Below are 20,976 nucleotides of genomic sequence, written 5' to 3'. Positions count from 1 at the left end.
AGATCCTCAAAGTTAATTGAGGTGATAGTTTCCAATCAACCGGGAAGACAACCTCAACCTCGTGTTGAGGAAGTCCAAGATGAGAACCTCATACTTTACGAGATTATGTACAACCGGCGGTGGTGAGCACGTCCTCATGCATGGTTTTTTCAGAAAATACAGGACATATGGATATTAAGCCAGGGGTAATCCAACTCCTTCCAAAATTCCATAGATTAGATTCTGATAGTCCATATCTCCACTTGAAAGAGTTTGACGAGATAATAGCCACTTTATATTTTCCTAACGTGTCTGAGGACACAATCAGACTGAAGCTCTTTCCCTTTTCTTTGAAAGAGAAAGCTAAGACGTGGTTACATTCACTACATCCCTGATCTATTGACACATGGAATGACATGACAAGGGAATTCATAAAGAAAAAATTTTCACATCATAAAACGAACACCCTCAAAAGTCAATCATGAACTTCGCCCAAAAGGAGGATAAAACATTCTTTTAATGTTGGGAGCGGTTCAAGGATCTTGTCAGTTCATGCCCACAACACGGTTTTGAAACGTGTTGCATTACACAATTTTTCTATGATGGTCTGACATCTTTCATGCACCAAATGGTCAAGACAATGTGCAATGGGGAATTCATGAATAAAAATGTCGATGATGTGTGGGACTACTTGGACAGGCTTGCTGAAAATGCACAATCATGGGACACCTCCCCAAAATCAAGCACCACTTCTAGGCCCACTCAATCAAAGGAGAGGGGTGGATTATACCTTTTGAAAGAGGATGATGATATCAATGCTAAAGTGTCTAATCTCATAAGGAAATTCAAGGCCATGGAACTAAAGAAGGATAAGGCTAAGGAAACTGTTTGCAGTATTTGTGCTTGCAACATTCACACAATGGAAAATTGTCCAACAATACCTATGTTTCAAGAGGTAATGAATGAGCAATCCAATGCCATGAATAATTACCAAAGACCTTTTAATGGACATACCTCTAATACGTACAATCCTGTTAGAAAAATCATCCAAACTTCAGTTGGAGGAATGGACAAACTGCTACCCCTCAAGGTTTCTTTAAACAAATTCCAAATAAAGGGAAACCTTAAGAGGATCCGGTTCAAAAACATATTCGAGACTAAGAGCTACTTAACTATGATATCAGATCAGCATTGGGAATGCTTGCGTCATCTATTCAAAGGATAGAGTCGCACTTGACAATTAGGGAAAAGGGGATGTTTCTTGCTCAACCTCTCCCCAATCCCAAAACACAATATGAGATAAGTGATTCAAGCTCTTCAAATTGGATGGAGCACGCTAAATCTATCACCACTTTTAGGAGTGGGAAGTCCATTGACAAAACCATTTTGGTTAAGGTTAAAAAGCCTAAGGACCTGGAAGAGGACAATAATGATAGATCTAACCATGCTTCACAAAAATTAGAACTAGAACCTCAAGGAAAGTCAATTGCTCCATTTCCCCAATGATTGGTTGAACCAAAGCCTCTCTTTATGTAACACCCCGTACCTCTGGTACACGGGTGTTACCCTTTTAAAACAAACCGGCATCAACCAAAATCAAAATGGATTAATCAGATAGTTTAAACTCAACATATGTAGGATGGGAATTCTAGTCAGCATTAAAGCCATACATCAGGGGCCTTAGGAGTTGAGGCAAGCTCCATGATGGTTGGGGAGGTAAGATCAACTAAAAATCCCAACTTATAAAGCTCTATGTCATTTAATTGAATCATATTAGGGACAACGCTCCTACAACCAACTCTCGAGGGTTAGTTAGTGACAAATCAAGCCCTCATCATGACCTGGATCCCATTTTGACTATCAAACCTGATTTCAAGTCAATCCAACCTTGGGAGCTAAGTATGTGGGCCAATAGAGGGTGTAGATGGATGATATGGCCCACCTGGGCCTCGGTCCCGCCCTAAACTGGGTAGGAACCCCTAGGCAAGGATCCTCAGAGGAATGGACGGCTTGGATCAGTCACAAACATTGTAGTGGACCCCACGCGGGGTGCATGTGCACCACATGTAATTGTGCACCATGTGCAATGGGACATTGGGCTCGATCAAATGAGCTTTGACCGAGCTCCTTGCAAAAAGAGAAAAAATGGCGGATTTCTCCCGCCAATTTAAGATTTAAACTGTTAACCTTTAAACCCCAAAGTGGCCCACCTTGACCACTTTCTGAACAATCCGAACCGTCTAATGGTCTCATGGGACCCGCCTTAACATTACGGCATATGATTTTAAGCACGTGTAAAAAGATGAGGAAAATAAGTTGCCACCATCCAATGTATTGCATGTGACAAATATTTGTGAGGTGGGACCCATCCGGGACTGCATGGGTGGCCTGTGATCGCCCTGGTCAAGCCATCCCATCCGTCCATCGCTGGGGAGAGAGTTGTGCTCTCTCTTTTCCAAAAATTGTCGGGCAAGGCTTGCACATGGGAAAGCAAAGAGGAGACTTTCCTCTTTGGGAAAGCAAACGTTGGCATGATCTCGGCCGTCCCCTGGCAATGTGGAGGAATCTCGACCATCCTCTGTAAAGCCAAGAGAGAATTTGGGGAGAAATACTCATCTCATGAGAAAGAGTGGTGAGAACTTGAAGATCTCATGAGATCTTCCTAAATTAACGTTTGGGGCCCAAAAAATAGACCCCACATTGATCAAAGAACTCATCTGGTCTGTCCAAATAGACCAGATCTCAGGAATATACTATATCTGGGGAGTTGCCATTAATGGGTCCCTCATCTTCTCTGTTAAACCATCTAAACCCAACCACGAGATGAGCCCCAAAGATCAGAAAAGTTACTTTTTTGGTGGGCTTGGGTGCCGGCCACCCATCCTAGCGTGTGGATGGGCCCCATGCAAGGCCACTTTTAATCACCACCATTGCAAAGTGGGCCATTTTCCAACCGTTGGGGCCTCCTCTCCCACTGCTATATAAAGAGCCTTGTAGCTCTTGGGATTCACACCAAGGAGAGAGAAAGGAGAGAGGAAAAAATGAGTGGAAAGAGAGAGAAAAAGGAGAGGAGTGAGATGAGTATGGGTCAGCTCAACTCACCCTGTTCCCTACTTGACTCAGTCGAGTTGGTGGCTGCCCCACCGAGTTCCAGACCAGGTATCAGGATATCGTCCCTACTTTCCTTTCACAGCATGATGGGTACTAAACGAGCTAAAAATTGGGCCAACCAATGGCTGAGTTTTAGGACGAAGGTAGGCCAAACAATGGTCGTGCATCGAGTTGAAACCAGGTAATGTAGGAACTTTGTTTTGAGCTCGAACCGGGCCAAACAATGGTCATAGTTCGGGTCAAAACCATGCCAATCCATGGCTGCATTCCTGGCCAAGACAAGGCCAGAAAACAAACTCGGTTTTAGACCAAAACTAGGCCAATCCATGGATGTGTTTTGGGCTGAAACTAGACCGAGTTGTAGCTCTATTTCAGACTGAGACCGGGACGAGTGGTGGCTCCGTTTAAGGTAGGTATCGATCCAAACCATGGACATGTTTTGGGCTTGAGATGAGCTGTAAATTGGGTCTCAAGCTCAACTACAACAAGCCTTGAATAAGCCTTCCACCTAGCTAAAAATAGCTCCTAATCAGGCCTCAACTTAGGTCCTAGATCAGGCCAAAGGCATGGCTCTGTTTTGAAGCAGAATCAGGCCAATTAATGGTCGAGTTCTGGGCCAGGATTTGTGGCACAAAATAGGCCCCAGTTGGGCCGAAAACCAAGCTCTGTGATAGGCTAAGATCAAGCCTGGAAAATACTGAACTCAGGCCTTGGACATGCTGAGAACTGAATCGAATGTGGACCTTCATCAGGCCTTGATTAAACTGCAAACGCCCCGCCAATAGGGCCAAAGATCAGGTCAGACGTAAGGCTGAACTGCAGACCCTCATCAAGCCTTGCATGAGTCCGAAGGATGGCCTTGAACCACCCACCAATTAGGCCATAAGGCTGACGAAAATAGAGTCTTTAGCTGGGCTAAAATCTGAGCTGAAACTGGGTCCGATCTGGACCGGAATTGGTGCCGCAATACGCCCCTGTTTGTGCCTCCAATCCTAGTTGAAGGCAATCCCTTGGGAGACCGTGAGTGGGAGATGGAAACCAACTCTCTGATGGGCCGTGAATATGCTGAAAACATCCATTAGTGGGCTATGCTGAGAGCGAGCACAGGGGCTTTTAAAGTGGGCCCTAGACCAAACTGGAAACTAGCCCAGAACTAGGCCGATTGCAGTAGGAAGCCAGGTGGGCCTCACGATAGTTCACAGTGGGCCGCACCTAAGTTTTAAATCTCAGTGGGCCTTGCTGCAAACCATAGTGGGCCACACCCTACAGAGCAGGTGGGCTGCACCCCATCCACATTTCTACGGGCCGCCCTACACATCCAGATGGGCCATTAATGTAGCTTCAATTGCTGCAGTTGTGGGCCCAAAGTCAACCCAAATCTTAGGCACAAACCAACTTCCAAGTGGGCTGCACTTTATTTAAAATAGGGGGCCGCACTTTGTTTAAAACTGTGGGCCGCACTTTGTTTAAAATCGTGGGTCGCACCACACTAATGATAGGTGGGCCACACACTAACAGTTGGTGGGCCGCACACTGTGTGGCAGTAGACCCGCCCTATTTGGGCCTATTATTGGGTCCAATAACTAGACTAAAACAGGCCTAGTCGGGCTACCTTATTTGAACAAGTATATAGTGGGCTTGGTCTCTTTGGTTCAGGCCCAATCTCCTCCATAATGAGCCCTATAAGCCCCATACACCTCCAATGAATTAGGTACCTTGAAACACTTATCTAATGTGGGTCATTGAATCAAAAATGACAACTAGGGAATCACTTGCTTGATATTGGGTCGCAAGACACTCGCAAAAGCTTGGATCGAGGGACACGCTATGACTTGTCTGGTGATGATTCACTTCTCCTTGGGCTTTCCATTCCCAACTAGACTAGAAGTAGTTGTTATAGTGATTTACTGGCTAATTATACTTATGATAAATTATGTGGGAATAGACCGTATTTAATTAATATGCTTATTTAGATTGATGACTCCCATGCTTTATACTTGCTTAGATTGCTTGAACATGTGTATTAGATTATCCAAATGATTAAATTAGTTGCTCATTACATGCGCTATGTGTTAGCTCATTTAGTATGTAATTGTAATCTTAAGGAATATATGCGTTGTTCTCTGTTTCTTACTCATAGAAAGGATCCATGCTACTGTTATGATACACACATTGTTGAAACCTCTCCATGAGAAACTCTAACAAAGGAGAGTCTATGCTTAGGTATAACTATACTGGTTGCAATACAAGTAAGCCCCCGATATGGAGGTTTTGGTTGTTGGCAATTGACTATGGGGTTTAACATCCATGTTTGGTTTCGCCTAAATGACTTGGGATGAACTTCACAACTTTTTAAATATCGTTGCTTACTCATTTTTGATCCATTCATGCCGTCATGTTTTAATCACCGTACTTAGTAATTTCGACATTTCATTCGCAAACAGCATTGGTGGTGGCCCCTTCACATTAAATTGATTGACTACGTGTTGGTGGGTACTACACACACCCTAAGGCGGTAGCCTCATGGGCCATGGATGGTGGTGGTCATGGGACATTATGCCCGAGCCGTCGGCCTACGCTGGGCCACGAGCTCCCCGTAGTAACCGTGAGTTTAATTAAATTGGCTGAGTGTAATTGGACTAATAACAGATTGTCTAATCATGCATACATGGCACAGACCAACATCTATTCCTATCATATGTGATGTACGTATTCTGTCCTACTGGATGAGTTTTCCCAGGTTAATGATCGCATGGGTGACGAGCCCACTGTTCACACGAATGAGCATCCTCGGGGCGATGATTGCATTTCATGCATCCATGCATATAATTGGACTGTATCTGTCATGGTTTGATTTAGCTAGATGTTTTATACTATTTTTTGTTTATGGCAGTGGGTGTGTAATCTTGAGGGGAGATCACATTGAGCTGGCCACTCATTCATCAATGTTCAACTGTACAGAGTATACAGGGGCAAATGGACTTATGATGGATCAGGAGGAGGCTACAAACGAGGAAGAACCTTGCGACAAGGAGACCTGTCAAGAGGCGGCGACATATTATGTCCTCAACCAGTAGCTTTCCTTTGATAGTTTATTTAGAATTGTTACATTAAACTTGAAGTTTTGTATGTGGCCCCCAGCTGAGTGTGCTAGGATATTGTTTCCCATTTTGATCATATCTATGTTATGGTTGTTTTTCCGCTACTTGCACTTTGACTTTCGTTGATTACCATTATTATTTAGTTAACTCCCAGGTTTTTGGGATACGAGTCATGTACTCGGGTTTTGAAAATCGTGGCATTACAAGTTGGTATCAAAGCGGAGTATGAGATAGCTTGGCTGTGGGATCATTATACAAAACTTTAAGGGATTAACTTAGACAAAACTTAAACACTTCCCTTAGGGAGTGGGAAGGATGAGTAAACTTAGATACAAAACACTTGGCCCCTTAGATAGTAACAAAATAAACATGTGGACTTATGAAGGAATCTCTAATAGCTAGGAGGAAACTAGAGTATGATTCACCTAGAAAAGAACTTAGGATCCCTTGGGAAACAACAAGTAGTCATTTGAATTTAGAAACGGAAACCTTAGTCCCCTTGAAAAATTTAACCAAAAGTACCAATTAAAAGATAAACTCTCTCGCCATGCAATTGGCAAGATCTCTAACCCTTATGATGCTTTATGTCAACTTGAACCATTCTTCTCTCTTCTAATCCCTGAACCATGAAATTCTGATCCCACATGAAGCCATGCCGCTAGTACTGCGATCTCAGACCTGTACGGTCGACTTCCATCCCACCCCTCGACCAAGCGCTAGCGGGAGTGCAGCTTGTTCTACACGCCAGGCCTTTCACCTGGCGTGGAGAACGAGGACACCAGGTTAGAAGCTGTTGGGGATTCTCCCTCTCCCCAGATATTCATGTCAAGGTTGCCATCACAGTATTTTGAGCGACGGACACCTTTAGTGAAACCATCAGCTACCGTGTACGCAAACACGCTAACAGGAGCCACCATCTTCACCGCCTTTACGCAGATGGCGGTGACCATATAGCAGCAGCAGGCTGCCTTCATGCAACAACAGCAGGACTCGCACGCTCTCATGATGGAGACCCTACAGAGTCGTGGATGAAATTACAGTAAAGACCGCTTTAGTAGAAGTAGGAATAGGTTAAAGTGTCCTAGACGGGGGTGAATAGGACTTTATAAAATTTTATGATAGTTTAAAATCCTATCGTTATTATCTTTATCTCATATAACAATTTATCAAGATATCTTTAACTTAACTCTAATGGCTTCCAAGCCAAATAGAGGATCCAATCACAAGACTATGCAATATCTAAACAATGTATGAATTTAGTTTATGATGGATTGAATGAGTGACTGAGTGAGGAATGTGATACTTATCAGGTCTAACTAATCACGTCATCATGCATCATGTGAACATTCAAAGTAAACACAGAAAAGTAAGGTGCAAAAACAATCTCAAATACAATCGTTTATAGTGGTTTGACTACTTGCCTACTCCACTCTTGGCGGACACACTCAACCCTTGAGTGTATCGGATTTCACTAACAGAGGTTTCAAACCAAGTTTACCTCAAACCAATACAACCTACACAAAGCTGACTTTAGGACCTACACTAGGTACCTAACATGTCTCTACGAGACACAAGTTTATGCCCCACATAGGAGCAAGGGTCAACACATAACACCCAAGTTTTATGCCCTACATAAGAGTAAAGGATCCACACAAGGAACCTAGAGTTTATGCCCTATACAAAAGCAAAGGTCAACACACAACACCTAAGTTTTATGCCCTACACAAGAGCAAAGGATCCATATAAGGAACCTAGAGTTTATGCCCTATACAAGAGCAAAGGTCAAAACACAACACCTAAGTTTTAGGCCACACAGGCCAAGGACCTACATTAAAGACCCAAGTTTATGCTCTCCATGAGCAAGGGTCAAAACACAACACCCACACATATTCTCCTGTGGGAGGCCTCCTATGAGGACTTGAAAGGGATGAGAATCACCTGTGACCCAATCCTACACAAAGGAATGATCAGCAGGGTCTCTGGACTCTATCGACTTACAGATAAGTAGATGAGCCCCATTAAGCACGTTGATGAAGATCTCCTCCTTTGATGATGAAGAATCTTCAGGTCCCTTAAACTGCAACACCGATGATGCTCCAATGTATGGTGACGAGTTGGGTCAAGGTTATGTTGGAATCCTACTCTATTAAATATTTTCCTATTTTAGAGATGAAGTGATTCCAAGCATTCAAGCATTCAAGGTATCCTAGCTCAATGATTTGTCATTAAGGTGGTAGCTGGATGATCCTTGAATGCAAAAGTTCATTCCCTAATCCACTCTGTTAAATATCAATGATGAGGGTGGGATTGAAGGATGAACTCCCATAAGAAAAAGAGCTTAAGGTAAATAGTATACAGAACTCTCTCATGGCTCTCAATATTTTTCTCACTACTGCAACCAATAGCAAGCTCTCCTGAAATAGGTAAAGGGATCTAACGGCAATAAAATAGTCAGATTTTTTACAGAGTTTAATATCATCGAATGTATAATTTCGAAGACATCGAGGGACAGATCGATGTTATGAACTCTACTGACAATCATAGTTGAATCTCTTATACACAGCTCGATCATATTGAATATGCTTTGATGTCATCGGATTTTGAACTCTGATTTCATCGAACCATGGTTTCATTTCTCGACAATAAAAAATAAGAGAGCAGGCTAGATATGAGACAGTTGGCTTCAATATTATCGATCCTCCCATGATTTTATCAAATTTTAAATGTCGATGATATCGATACCTAGTTCGATTCATCGATCTTTTATAGAAGATTTTCCTATAAGCTTGCTGGACATTCCATTATCCGAATTCGATGATATCGACCTAGATTCGATATGAACGATATTATCGATGGAGTCTCGATTTCTCGAATCATTTACAGAGGTTTTTCCAAAAAATCTTGCTGGATAGTTTTGGTCCAAAATCAATAACATCGAAGGTCCATCGACATCATCGGAGTTTGAATTACGAGGATATCGAGGCTTCCTTCGAGTCATCGATAAATCTATGATTTGCCTTAGAAGCTTGCTGGAGATAAACAAACCAGAATTCGATTATATCGAGTCGTCTTGATGATCTCGAAATTTGAATGTCGATGATATCGATTGTTCCATCGATTCATCAATAATGTTGTCCAGAGATCAAGTTGGTTGCTAGACACAGAAGGTCCTTAATTCGATGATATCGATGGCATATCAAGGACATCAATAACTGGTTTCCGATGTCATCGATCTGATCTCGATAAATCGACAAAAGCTGAAAACTTAGAAATTTTCTTGATTTGTAAAATAGTTTTCATACTTTAACCCTATGTTATTCATCCATTGTTAAGGGTTTTATATACCTGGGTGTTTTGGGACATAGGATGCAAGGCTAAGTTTACCTTTGATGAGCTCTAGGCACACATCCAGTTGAGACAGATGCTTGAATGATCTTCCTATGGGGCTCAGTTGTCTTGCTGACTCAACACTCACGCTAATTGACAAACCAAGGCACTTTCAATCTCCCCCTTTGTCAATTACATTACAAAACACCTTAAATCCTAGACCAACACCCTAAATTGTGTGTACAAGAACTTTTACACAATTTTCCAAATAAGCTATGTGAGTTCACACACAAGATTGTATCATTCGGTGGTAGTTGCTCCCCCTATCTTCATGCAGCTGCTCCCCCTAACACTTGTACCACCATTCATACATAGATACACACAATTTCCTTTATGGTGGAATTTGTTCTCCCCCTTTTTGTCAGTCATTGGCAAAGGGCAATATAGCAATAGTAGTTGACTGAAGTTGAAGCATAAAGACATGGGAGAGTTAAGGAGAACGATGATTTCGCAATAACAGATAGCAGTATATCTGTAAACGTTAGAAAGAACGATCTAGTTTACAATCTTAATGGATATTCAATAGACAGCAAGCACATTTTAGTTCATAACATCAACCTACAACAACCAAACCAAATGCCGAACAGCATTGTTATCAGAAAATGTGGGAAACATCATACCAAGGATAAAAAATATGTAGATTATCGATCAGTCATCAGAATATCCAAAAATAAAAAAGTGCCCAAGCTTGGCAGTATTAAACATTCAACCCAAAACAACCAAATCAAATGCCGGCCCAACCATGGGCACATCAGAGGATAAATAACCCTAAAAAGTTTCAATTTATCATAAGAAAATTATGCGGTTGCCAAAAAGAAATCAGCTTCAATGTCCAGATATGGCCACTTCTATACCATTCCTTCCTCTAGCACTTAAAGTGCATGAGTTTCACCATCGGTTAGCAACTCATCTACTTGTTGGGTGGTATGCTGGAGAGCTTCAATTTTGTCCTCAATCGCTGTTAGACGTCTTTTACAGTTGTAAAGATGCTCGTCAATGCTAGCCAAGCCATTCAACAGATGACGTTTAAGTTGGTGGTCCCGGGGATTTGTGATTGACTCAGGACTATGCAAAGGTGTACGATTTGATCCCCATAGTGTGGGCAGAAATGAGAGCTGATCATTTTTTATGCTAGGCATCTGTGCAGGAAGACTGCTCGGTGGAAGGGATGAAGTTAAGCATAATTGTTGTGCCTGCTGGACTACATCTTGATCAAACCATACTTCCGAATGAACAACATCGGAGGTGGCAGGTAGGCCCACATAGTGAGCTAGCTTGCATATGAGCGTAGGGAATGGCAGTGTATCCGGATGGTCTCCTCTGATTATACGAGTTAGCTGCCCTAGGATATGGGTTGAAAGGCACACCTGGACCTCTTGATAAACATCATATAGGACATTTAGCACAAAGGGAATAAGATAACTTTCCTTTACATCTCATGGATACACATTAGTCATAAAGATGCTGTGAAGAATTTTGAAGGAGGGTCCAAGGTGGTTGACATGAAGAGTGTTTTCATCATTCCTAGGAACTGTGTGCCATGATACAGTGCTTGTGTTATCTCGCCCCATACTCCTAACCCATTTAGATTGAGTTCCGTCACTAGGACGCGAGTTACTTCTAGGTTTAGGAGTCGGCCAAGTATGATTGGAGTAATGAGTTTTGTGTGAAGCATGAGTTCCAATCGAATACATGGGGGATTATCACGAATAATATGGCAGCTATTGAAAATTTGATGAATTAATTCAACTTGACAAGATCCACCAAGATTGAGCATATTTTGCCAACCTATTACGTCTAAGAGGAGATCCACTCTGAATGGTTCGATGGCGCTGTTAAGAACAATGCGCTCTGTTATTGTAACTTGTTCCCAAGCCAACTGATTGGGATGAGACTGACTTGTTTCTAGTTGCTTATTCCTTGATTTGGATGATTTTGAATGAGTAAGATCCTTACCTTTGCCTTTCACCATGGTTCTTCTTGGTGGAGAGCCCAGGAAGACAGATATAGATAAGAAGAAACAACCAAAGAAGAGAAACCACAAACTGATAGACAAGTCGGACGCTCATTTCTCTTTTATAGCAGAGTTTCAATGATATCGATATCTCATCGATGTCAGTGAAAGTAGGCTCATAAAGATATCAAAGACTGTGTCGATGACTGTTGGAAAGGATCAATAGTTAATATAGATATCGAGACAGTTGAATTTATAACCGACTGAAGGGACCGACGGTTAAGACCTTGTATTTTCGAGAGCCATCGATAAAATTGATACATGGTTGATTTCATCAAATTTTAAAACAATGAAGATTATCTCTCTGAACATCCAAAATATGGTTAATACATGAAGATAAACCTATATAGTACATGTTTAACCATATAAAAATAAGAGGACCATAGTCCCTAGATATGTCAATTCAGCTTTTATTTGACTTGACTTGTCATCAAATTGCACATACTTCAATTGATTTCTGAAGATTTCTAAACCTGTTTACATCTAGCGGTTTAGTAAGTATGTTAGTAAGTTGATTTTCTATAGACACATAATCCAACACTATGTTCTTTTCTTCAACAAGCTCTTGAATAAAATGGTGTCTAATGTCAATATGTTTGGTCTGAGTGTGTTGAACAGGATTCTTTAAAATATTGATAGCACTAGTTTTGTCATAGAAGAGAGTCATAGTTGGCTGCTCGATCCCATAATCTAGTAGCATCTGTTTCATCCATAGGAGTTGAGCACAATAACTACCTGCAGCAATGTATTTGGCTTTGACAGTGGACAGGGATATCAAATTCTGTTTCTTACTTTGCCAAGACATTAAACAGTTTCTAATATAAAAATAGCCGCCACTGGTTGACTTGCAATCATCAAAATTTCTATCCCAATCAACGTCTGAGTATCCAGCAATGATGGTAGATGTTTCGAATAGATACCAGAGACTGAAGATGGTTGTTCCAGCCACATACTTGATGATTCTTTTAACTGCTGATCAGCCTGATATCGCACACAGGCTCCTACGCTAAATGATATATCCAGACGACTTGCAGTTAGATATAATAGGCTTCCTATCATGCTTCGATATAAATGTTGATCCACACTTTTTCCATTTATATATTTGGAGAGTTTGAGTGTGGTGCTCATGGGAGTATGATAGGTACGACCAGATTCAAGTCTAAATCTTTTAACTAGATCTTTTATGTACTTGCTTTAACATATAAAGATCCCATTGTGCAATTGCTTCACTTGTAGGCCTAAGAAGAAGTTCAACTCACCAACCATGCTCATTTCAAATTCAAATTTCATAAGATCAGCGAAGTTATGAGCAGTATCTTCACATGTGGAGCCAAAGACTATATCATCCACATAGATCTGGATAATGAGCAATGAATTCTTTATCTTTTGATTGAATAATGTTTTATCTACACTACCCCTGCAGAATTTGTGGTCCAGAAGAAACTGCGTCAGACGTTCATACCAGGCACATGATGCTTGTTTGAGACCATAAAGTGCTTTGCTCAATCGATATACATGTTGAGGATACTTGGGGTCTGAAAATCCCTTAGGTTGTTCCACATAGACTTCTTCTGCAAGTACTCCATTGAGAAATGCACTTGACATCTATTTGGAATAGTTTAAATTTCAAAGCATATGCAATTGACACAAGAATCCTGATTGATTCAAGATGAGGTACAGGAGAAAATGTTTCATCAAAGTCAATGCCTTCTATTTGTGAATATCCGTGACCTACCAATCATGCTTTATTCCTAATCACATTGCCAGATTCATTTGATTTATTCTTGAAGATCCATTTAGTTCCAATGATATTTGTATCAGATGGCCTAGGAACCAGTTGTCATACCTCATTTCTTTGAAATTGTTGAAGTTCTTCTTGCATAGCATTTATCCAATATTCATCTTGAAGAGCTTCCACAATATTTTTGGGCTCAATCTTTGAGGTAATGTAGAAATGACTATAGATCCTTTCTATTTGACGTCGAGTTCTTACACCATCATTAGGACTCCAATGATTTGATTTAGAGGATGATCTTTAATGATGGGTATATTAGGTGATGGTTGAGGTTCATTAGATGTGGTAGTTTTGCTATCTGATTTACCTAGAATGCATGAATCCGCATCATCTTCCAATTCATTTAAGGAACTCTCTTCTTCATGAGGTTGGTCATTAACCACCACATTAATGGATTTTTGAATTGTGAGGGTTTTTAGATTGTATACTCTATAGGCACGACTATTCAAGGCATATCCTAAAAAGATCCCTTCATCACTTTTAGACTCAAATTTACCTAAATGTTATCTATCTTTCAGGATATAACATTTACTTCCAAAGACACGGAAATGTTTCACACTAGGTTATTTTCCGTACCATAACTCATATGGTGTTTTGTTTAAGCCTGCTCTCAGATATACTCTATTTATTATGTAGCAAGCAGTATTGACTGCTTTAGCATAGATGCTTTTGGCTATATCCTTTCCATTTAGCATAACTGAGCCCATTTCCTGCAGACACAATTCTTTCTTTCAACAACTACATTTTGTTAGGGAGTTTTCGAAGCTGAGAATTCATGGCAAATTCCTTTCTCATCACAATATTTTTGAAATCCCTCATTTTCAAATTCACCACCATGATCACTCCTAATGCGATTTATGCAGTATCCTTTCTCATTTTGGAGTCGCCTTGCCATGATTACAAATTCATTAAAAGCATAAGATTTTTTCGAAGAAAAGCAACCTAAGTAAATCTAGAGTAATCATCTACTACCACTATGAATTATCTTTTTCTACCATGGCTTTCAACTTTGGTGGGACCCATTAGGTCCATGTGTAGCAGGTCCAATGGTTTTGATGTTGCAATGGTGGTTGTCTTTTTGTGTCCAACTTTTATTGTTTACCTTTAAGACAATCATCACATACAATCTTTTCTACCTTTCTAATCTTGGGAAGGTCTCTTACTAAAATTTTTGAACTTAATTTGGCTAAGTTTCGATAGTGCATGCACGTGACTCAGCCTTTGGTGCCACAGTTTGAACTCGCTTTTCACAGCCACATTGCATTTTGTGGATAATACATTCTCATTGCTACTTTCAATTACATAGCAGTTGTCACTAGAGCGTAAGCCTTTCATGATAGATTTTCCAGTTTGATCTAAGATTTTACACACATCCTTTGAGAAGGTGACCAAGTGTTCTTTATCACAGATTTGTGAGATACTAAGGATATTATGTTTTAGACCTTCTACATATAGAACATTTTTAATCTTGGGGAGTCCTGGTCCAACTATTGTTCCTTGCCTAATTATTTTGCGGAGCTCCCATCTCCAAATGTGGCTGGCCCACCATCAAAGTCTGAATACTCACAAAAGTGGGTTTGATCACTGGTCATGTGTCTGGAGCACCCACTATCAAGGTTCCATTTTGAACTATTGCCGACTTTCAGAGCAATGTGGATTACTAGGCAATTGTTCTAATCGCTTGCATCCTCTAGACTAACACCATTTGCCATAATTCCAACTTTAGTCAAGATCACTCTCTAGGCGGTGAAGCCCTGAAGAGAGACCTGCTCTGATACCAATTGAAATTGCGGTAAAGACCACTTTAGTAGAAGTATGAATAGGTCAAAGTGTCCTAGAGGGGGGTGAATAGGACTTTATAAAATTTTATGACAATTTAAAATCCTATCATTATTATCTTGATTTAATATAACAATTTATCAAGATATCTTTAACTTAACTCTAATGGCTACCAAGCCAAATAGATGATCCAATCACAAGACTGTAATATCTAAACAATGTATGAATTTAGTTTATGATGGATTGAATGAGTGACTGTGTGTGGAATGTGATACTTATCAGTTCTAATTAATCATGTCATCATGCATCATGTGAACATTTAAAGTAAACACAGAAAAATAAGGTGCAAATAACAATCCCAAACACAGTCGTTTATAGTGGTTCAGTTACTTCCCGACTCCACTCTCGGCAGACGCACTCAACCCTTGAGTGTACTGGATTTCACTAATGGAGGTTTCAAATCAGGTTTACCTCAAACTAGTACAACCTACACAAGGCTGACTCTAGGACCTATACTAGGTACCTAACATGTCTTCACGAGACATAAGTTTATGCCCCATACAGGAGCAAGGGTCAATACACAGCACCCAAGTTTTATGCCCTACGTAAGAGCAAATGATCCACACAAGGAACCTAGAGTTTATGCCCTACACAAGAGCAAAGGTCAACACACAACACCTAAATTTTATGCCCCACACAAGAGCAAAGGATCCACATAAGGAACCTAGAGTTTATGCCCTACATAAGAGCAAAGGTCAACACACAGCACCTAAGTTTTAGGCCACACAAGCCAAGGACCTACATAAAGGACCCAAGTTTATGCTCCCCAAAAGTAAGGGTCAACACACAGCACCCACATGTATTCTCCCGTTGAAGGCCTCGTATGAGAACTTAAAAGGGGTGAGAATAACCTGTGACCTAATCCTATACAAAGGAATGATTAGCAGGTTCTCTAGATGCTATCAACTTACAGATAAGTAGATGAGCCCCATTAAGCACGTTGATGAAGATCTCCTCCTTCGATGATGAAGAATCTTCAGGTCCCTTGAACCACAACACTGATGATAATCCAATGTATGGCGACAGGTTGGGTCAAGGTTATGTTGGAATCCAACTGTATTAAATATTTTCATATTTTAGAGACGAAGTGATTTCAAGCATTTAAGCATTTAAGGTATCCCAGCTCAATGATTTGCCATTAAGGTGGTAGCTGGATGATTCTTGAATACAGAAGTTCATTCCCCAATCCACTCTGTTAAATATCAATGATGAGGGTGGATTGAAGGATGAACTCCCATGAGAAAAAGAGCTTAAGGTAAATAGTATGCAGGACTCTCTCAAGGCTCTATATATTTTTCTCACTACTGCGACCAATAACAAGCTCTCCGTAAATAAGCAAAGGGATCCAATGGTAATAAAATAGTCAAATTTTTGATAGAGTTCAATATCATTAATCCATCTTCGATATGATCGAATGTATACTTTCGAAGACATCGAGGGACAGATAAATGATATGAACTCTACTGACAATCACAGTTGAATCTCTTATACACATCTCGATCATATCGAATATGCTTCGATGTTATCGGATTATGAACTCCGATTTCATCGAACCATGGTTTGATTTCTCGACAATGAAAAACAAGAGAGTAGGCTAGATATGAGATAGCTGGCTTCGATATTATCGATCCTCCCATGATTTCATCAAATTTTAAATGTCGATGATATCGATACCTAGTTCGATTCATCGATCTTTTATAGAAGATTTTCCTATAATCTTGCTGGACATTTCGTTGTCCGAATTCGATGATATCGACCTAGATTCAATATGATTAATATTATCGAGGGAGTCTCAATTTCTCGAATCATTTACAGAGGTTTTTCCTAAAAATCTTGCTTGATAGTTTTGGTCCAAAATCGATAACATCGAAGGTCCATCGATTTCATTGGAGTTTGAATTCCAAGGATATCGTGGCTTCCTTCGAGTCATCGATAAATCTATGGGTTTCCTTAGAAGCTTGCTGGGCACAAACAAACCCGAATTCGATTATATCGAGCCGTGTCGATGATCTCATAATTTGAATGTCGATGATATTGATTGCTCCATCAATTCGTCGATAATGTTGTCTAAAGATCAAGTTGGTTGCTGGACATAGAAGGTCCTTAATTCTATGATATCGATGGCATGTCGAAGACATTTGTCACGCCCCAAATTTAGAAACCGGGCTCACGAAATTCTCAATCGCCAAATCTGGTGCCGACAGCCTCTGTAGTACCCCATTCTCGGCTCCCAGTGTCCATACATCAGATTTCGATCCTGGGATCCTATAAGGAGGATTTTTCAATGTACATTTAACTTGTAATAAGCATAACCACATGTTTACCCAAACCACAAAGGCAACATCACCATCACAAATCTACTAATATAATCATTTGAATACAATGCTGAAAGGGAAATACATATATCAAAATTAAAGCTCCAAAAGTCTGCTGCATGCTCCAAGCTCGATGTTGTTGCAACCTAATGCCACCTGCACACATCTATCGTGCATAAGCTTATAGAAAGCTTAGAGGGTGGTGTAAGTGTGTGCACAAGATAAGTGCCAAGTATTCAATACAATGCCTTAATCATACAATATCAGAATTACTGGCAAGATCATGAATCATACGATATCAAAGTAAGCAGAAATACTGCAAGTCTATAAATCATACAATATCAGAGTACGCAATACAGATCAGCTATGCAAATGAGGAGTCATAGAGAGCCAAATATCAGATGCTGAGGATAAATGCAATATGTAAATCCTGCTAAGTCTGTATAGGCCATATAAGTGCAGAAACATAAAAACCCAAAATGCCATATGCCTGCGGATGTAATGTAATATGCAATGCGAATGAAATGACCAAGCTGGAGTGTGAAGTCGGGAAGATAGTACGTAATATTGCAGGCTACGGAGTCCACCACAAGGGACTTCTATCCAAACCAGTCCTATACCTAAATTTAGATAGTTAGATTCAATGTGGTAAACTCCTGATCTCAGGTTAGTCACGCGCCCCAACCAAAATCCTGGCCATTATGAAGGTACACGTAACAAATAGTTGCACACCACCAGCTCGAGTGGATAATGAATGAATGAATGAATGAGTATGCAACTCCTGCTCAATAAGTCCACATATCGGTACTGTACATCTCTGAGATCATCACCAGGGTCTAGTACACTCCAAACTGGCTACTGCCCCTGCAGGCCACGTAGCCCAGTGAGTAGAAAAGACCTCACTACCTACCTATCAGTAGTATACCAAATGCCTACCCGGCTCGTAGATAGCGGACCCATTTAAGAGTTGGTCAAACTCATCCTAGCTATGCCTACTTCCTCAGGCGGATAAGGCCACACCCCTCCCAATCAACCACAACACAGTAGGAGACGCGGCCTCTTGGTATTCGGTACTCGGGCACTCATGTATACACTCGGTCTCGATGTTGAGGCGTCCTCTGGTACTAAGAAGGTTTAGGGATTTTTACCCAGGGTCATCTATGGCAGCCCAATGCTAATAAAAGATTTTCGGTGTCCCATCTGGCCATCCACGATATGCTTGTGGAGGCTACAGCCCTGATGTCGCTAGGGCGTACAGTAATCACAACACAATGCAAGGTGCATGAGTCATACAATCCAGTCATGCATCAATTCTGCGCATATCGTGCGCTTATGCGAGATAACCTCCGCCTATCTGGGAGTCTCATAACAACCTGCCCAATGTCATATGCAATGGTCAACCACATCTCATAACAAACATGCAGATGATGCATATGGGCATGTATCATAATGCTATGCTGTCACATACTCATAATCGGTATCAGTAACCGGCATCAATAATCGACCTCAACAACGTGGACATTTAACCAACATTGCCCCCAAGGAATGGCCCACATAGAGCCTAACATATAGTGGACCCATTGCCTCATACGAGAGCCAAAAATACAACACCATGGGCCGTACTCAAGACCTAATACACATCACGATGGACCTTTCACATGGGCCTAACATACATCACAATGGGCTCCATAGCCTGGCCCTCAAATGCACCACAATGGGCCTCATACAATCATAATGGGCTGCGTCACATGAGCCTAATACATATCACATGGGCATATATACATCGGATGGGCCACGTCCTATGGACCCTGAATACATCACAATGGGCCACAACCCATGGGCCCCAAGCACATCGCAAAAGGCCTCTCACACGGGTCCATTATGCATCACATCAAGGTGGGCCTCAATGGATGGCCATAAATACGTCACATTGGGCCTCATATACATCAAGTGGGCTGCATTACATGGGCCATATATATATCACAATGGGCTTCTAACACGGGCCTAATATACATCATAAAGGGCCACATCCCATGAGCCTTATATACATTACATTAGGCCTTGACAATCGGAATTAACCTTGATAATCAGAATCGACCTCGATGATCGGCCTTAACAATTGGAATCTGCCTCGATAATTGGAATCGACCTTGACAAAAGAAATCGGCCTCAACCATCAAAATCGACCTCAACAATGGAATCGGCCTCGATAAACGGAATCAACCTCAACAATGGAATCAGCCTTGACCAAATGAAATCGGCCTCGATAATTGGCTTCGACAATATGACTTGGCCTCTACAATCAGAATTAGAATTGGCCTCGACAATCTGACTCAGCCTCAACAATCGAAATTGGCCTTGACAATCTGACTCAGCCTCGACAATCAGAATCGGCCTCAACAATCGGAACCAATGATCAATATCGACAATCGGCACCAACAATCAACATCAATAATTGGCATCAATAATCTGCATAAAAAATAAGGCGGGGTCCATAGATGAACAACCGATCAACCATAATACAAAGATCGACCCTCGGCCATGGTTATATCAAATCTGATAGTGCAAAACCATCCATTTATGGTGAATGGGGCCCACTAATTAGCGTTAACCCACAAGAGAATGATAAAAATGAGACTATCAAGGTCTAAGGGAAGGTCACAATGTGGACATTCAACCATCATTGCCCATCAATGTGGTCATTTAACCAACATTGCTCCCAAGGAGTGGCTCACATAGAGTCATACGTATGTGGGCCCATGGCCTCACACAAAAGCCTAATATACATTGCAATGGGCCTCATATAAGGGCTACATACACATCACTATAGGCCGCATCACATGGACCTTGAATAAATCACAGTGGGCCTCACTCATGGGCCTCAAATATATCACATTGGGCCTCACCCATGGGCCTCGAATACATCACATTGGGCCTTGCCCATGGGCCTCAAATTTGAACAGGTGGGCCCTATCACATGGGCCTAATGGGCATCATGATGGGCCGCATGGATGGGCCTAACACACCAATATGGGCCGCTCACATAGGCCCAACACTCATCACTATGGGCCACATCACATGGGCCACATGGATGGGCCTTAGATACATCATAAAGGGCCTCTCATATAGGCCCAACACACATCACATCAAGGTGGGGTCCATACATTAACTAGAGGTCATTTAGAGCATTATGAATCATTTCAAAAGATCATCTGGACCATACCACAAATAATAGTGGTGTTGATAATTCCCACTGTTAAAAATTTAGAAGGTCCACTATAGCATTTATTTCTCATCCAGTCTGTTCATTAGGTCATCAAAACTTGAACAGAGAGGATAAACAAATATCATATTAGTCCAAAACTTCTGTAACCCAAAGGTTTGTAATGGTAGATGTTCAATCTCACTATTTTCTGTATTGTGGTCCACCTGATA

The 20,976-nt window shown here is 41.1% G+C and overlaps 1 non-coding gene across 1 annotated transcript; it reads right to left on the bottom strand.

Annotated features, from left to right (window-relative positions):
- Positions 1-443: 443 nt before the first annotated feature.
- Positions 444-549, bottom strand: LOC131219762 (small nucleolar RNA R71). The gene has a single exon (XR_009158407.1). It is a non-coding gene; the product is annotated as a small nucleolar RNA R71 (small nucleolar RNA).
- Positions 550-20,976: the final 20,427 nt, after the last annotated feature.

Source organism: Magnolia sinica, chromosome 11, assembly GCF_029962835.1.
Source record: "Magnolia sinica isolate HGM2019 chromosome 11, MsV1, whole genome shotgun sequence".
NCBI lineage: Eukaryota > Viridiplantae > Streptophyta > Magnoliopsida > Magnoliales > Magnoliaceae > Magnolia > Magnolia sinica.
This window is presented reverse-complemented; position numbering and strand designations above follow the sequence as displayed.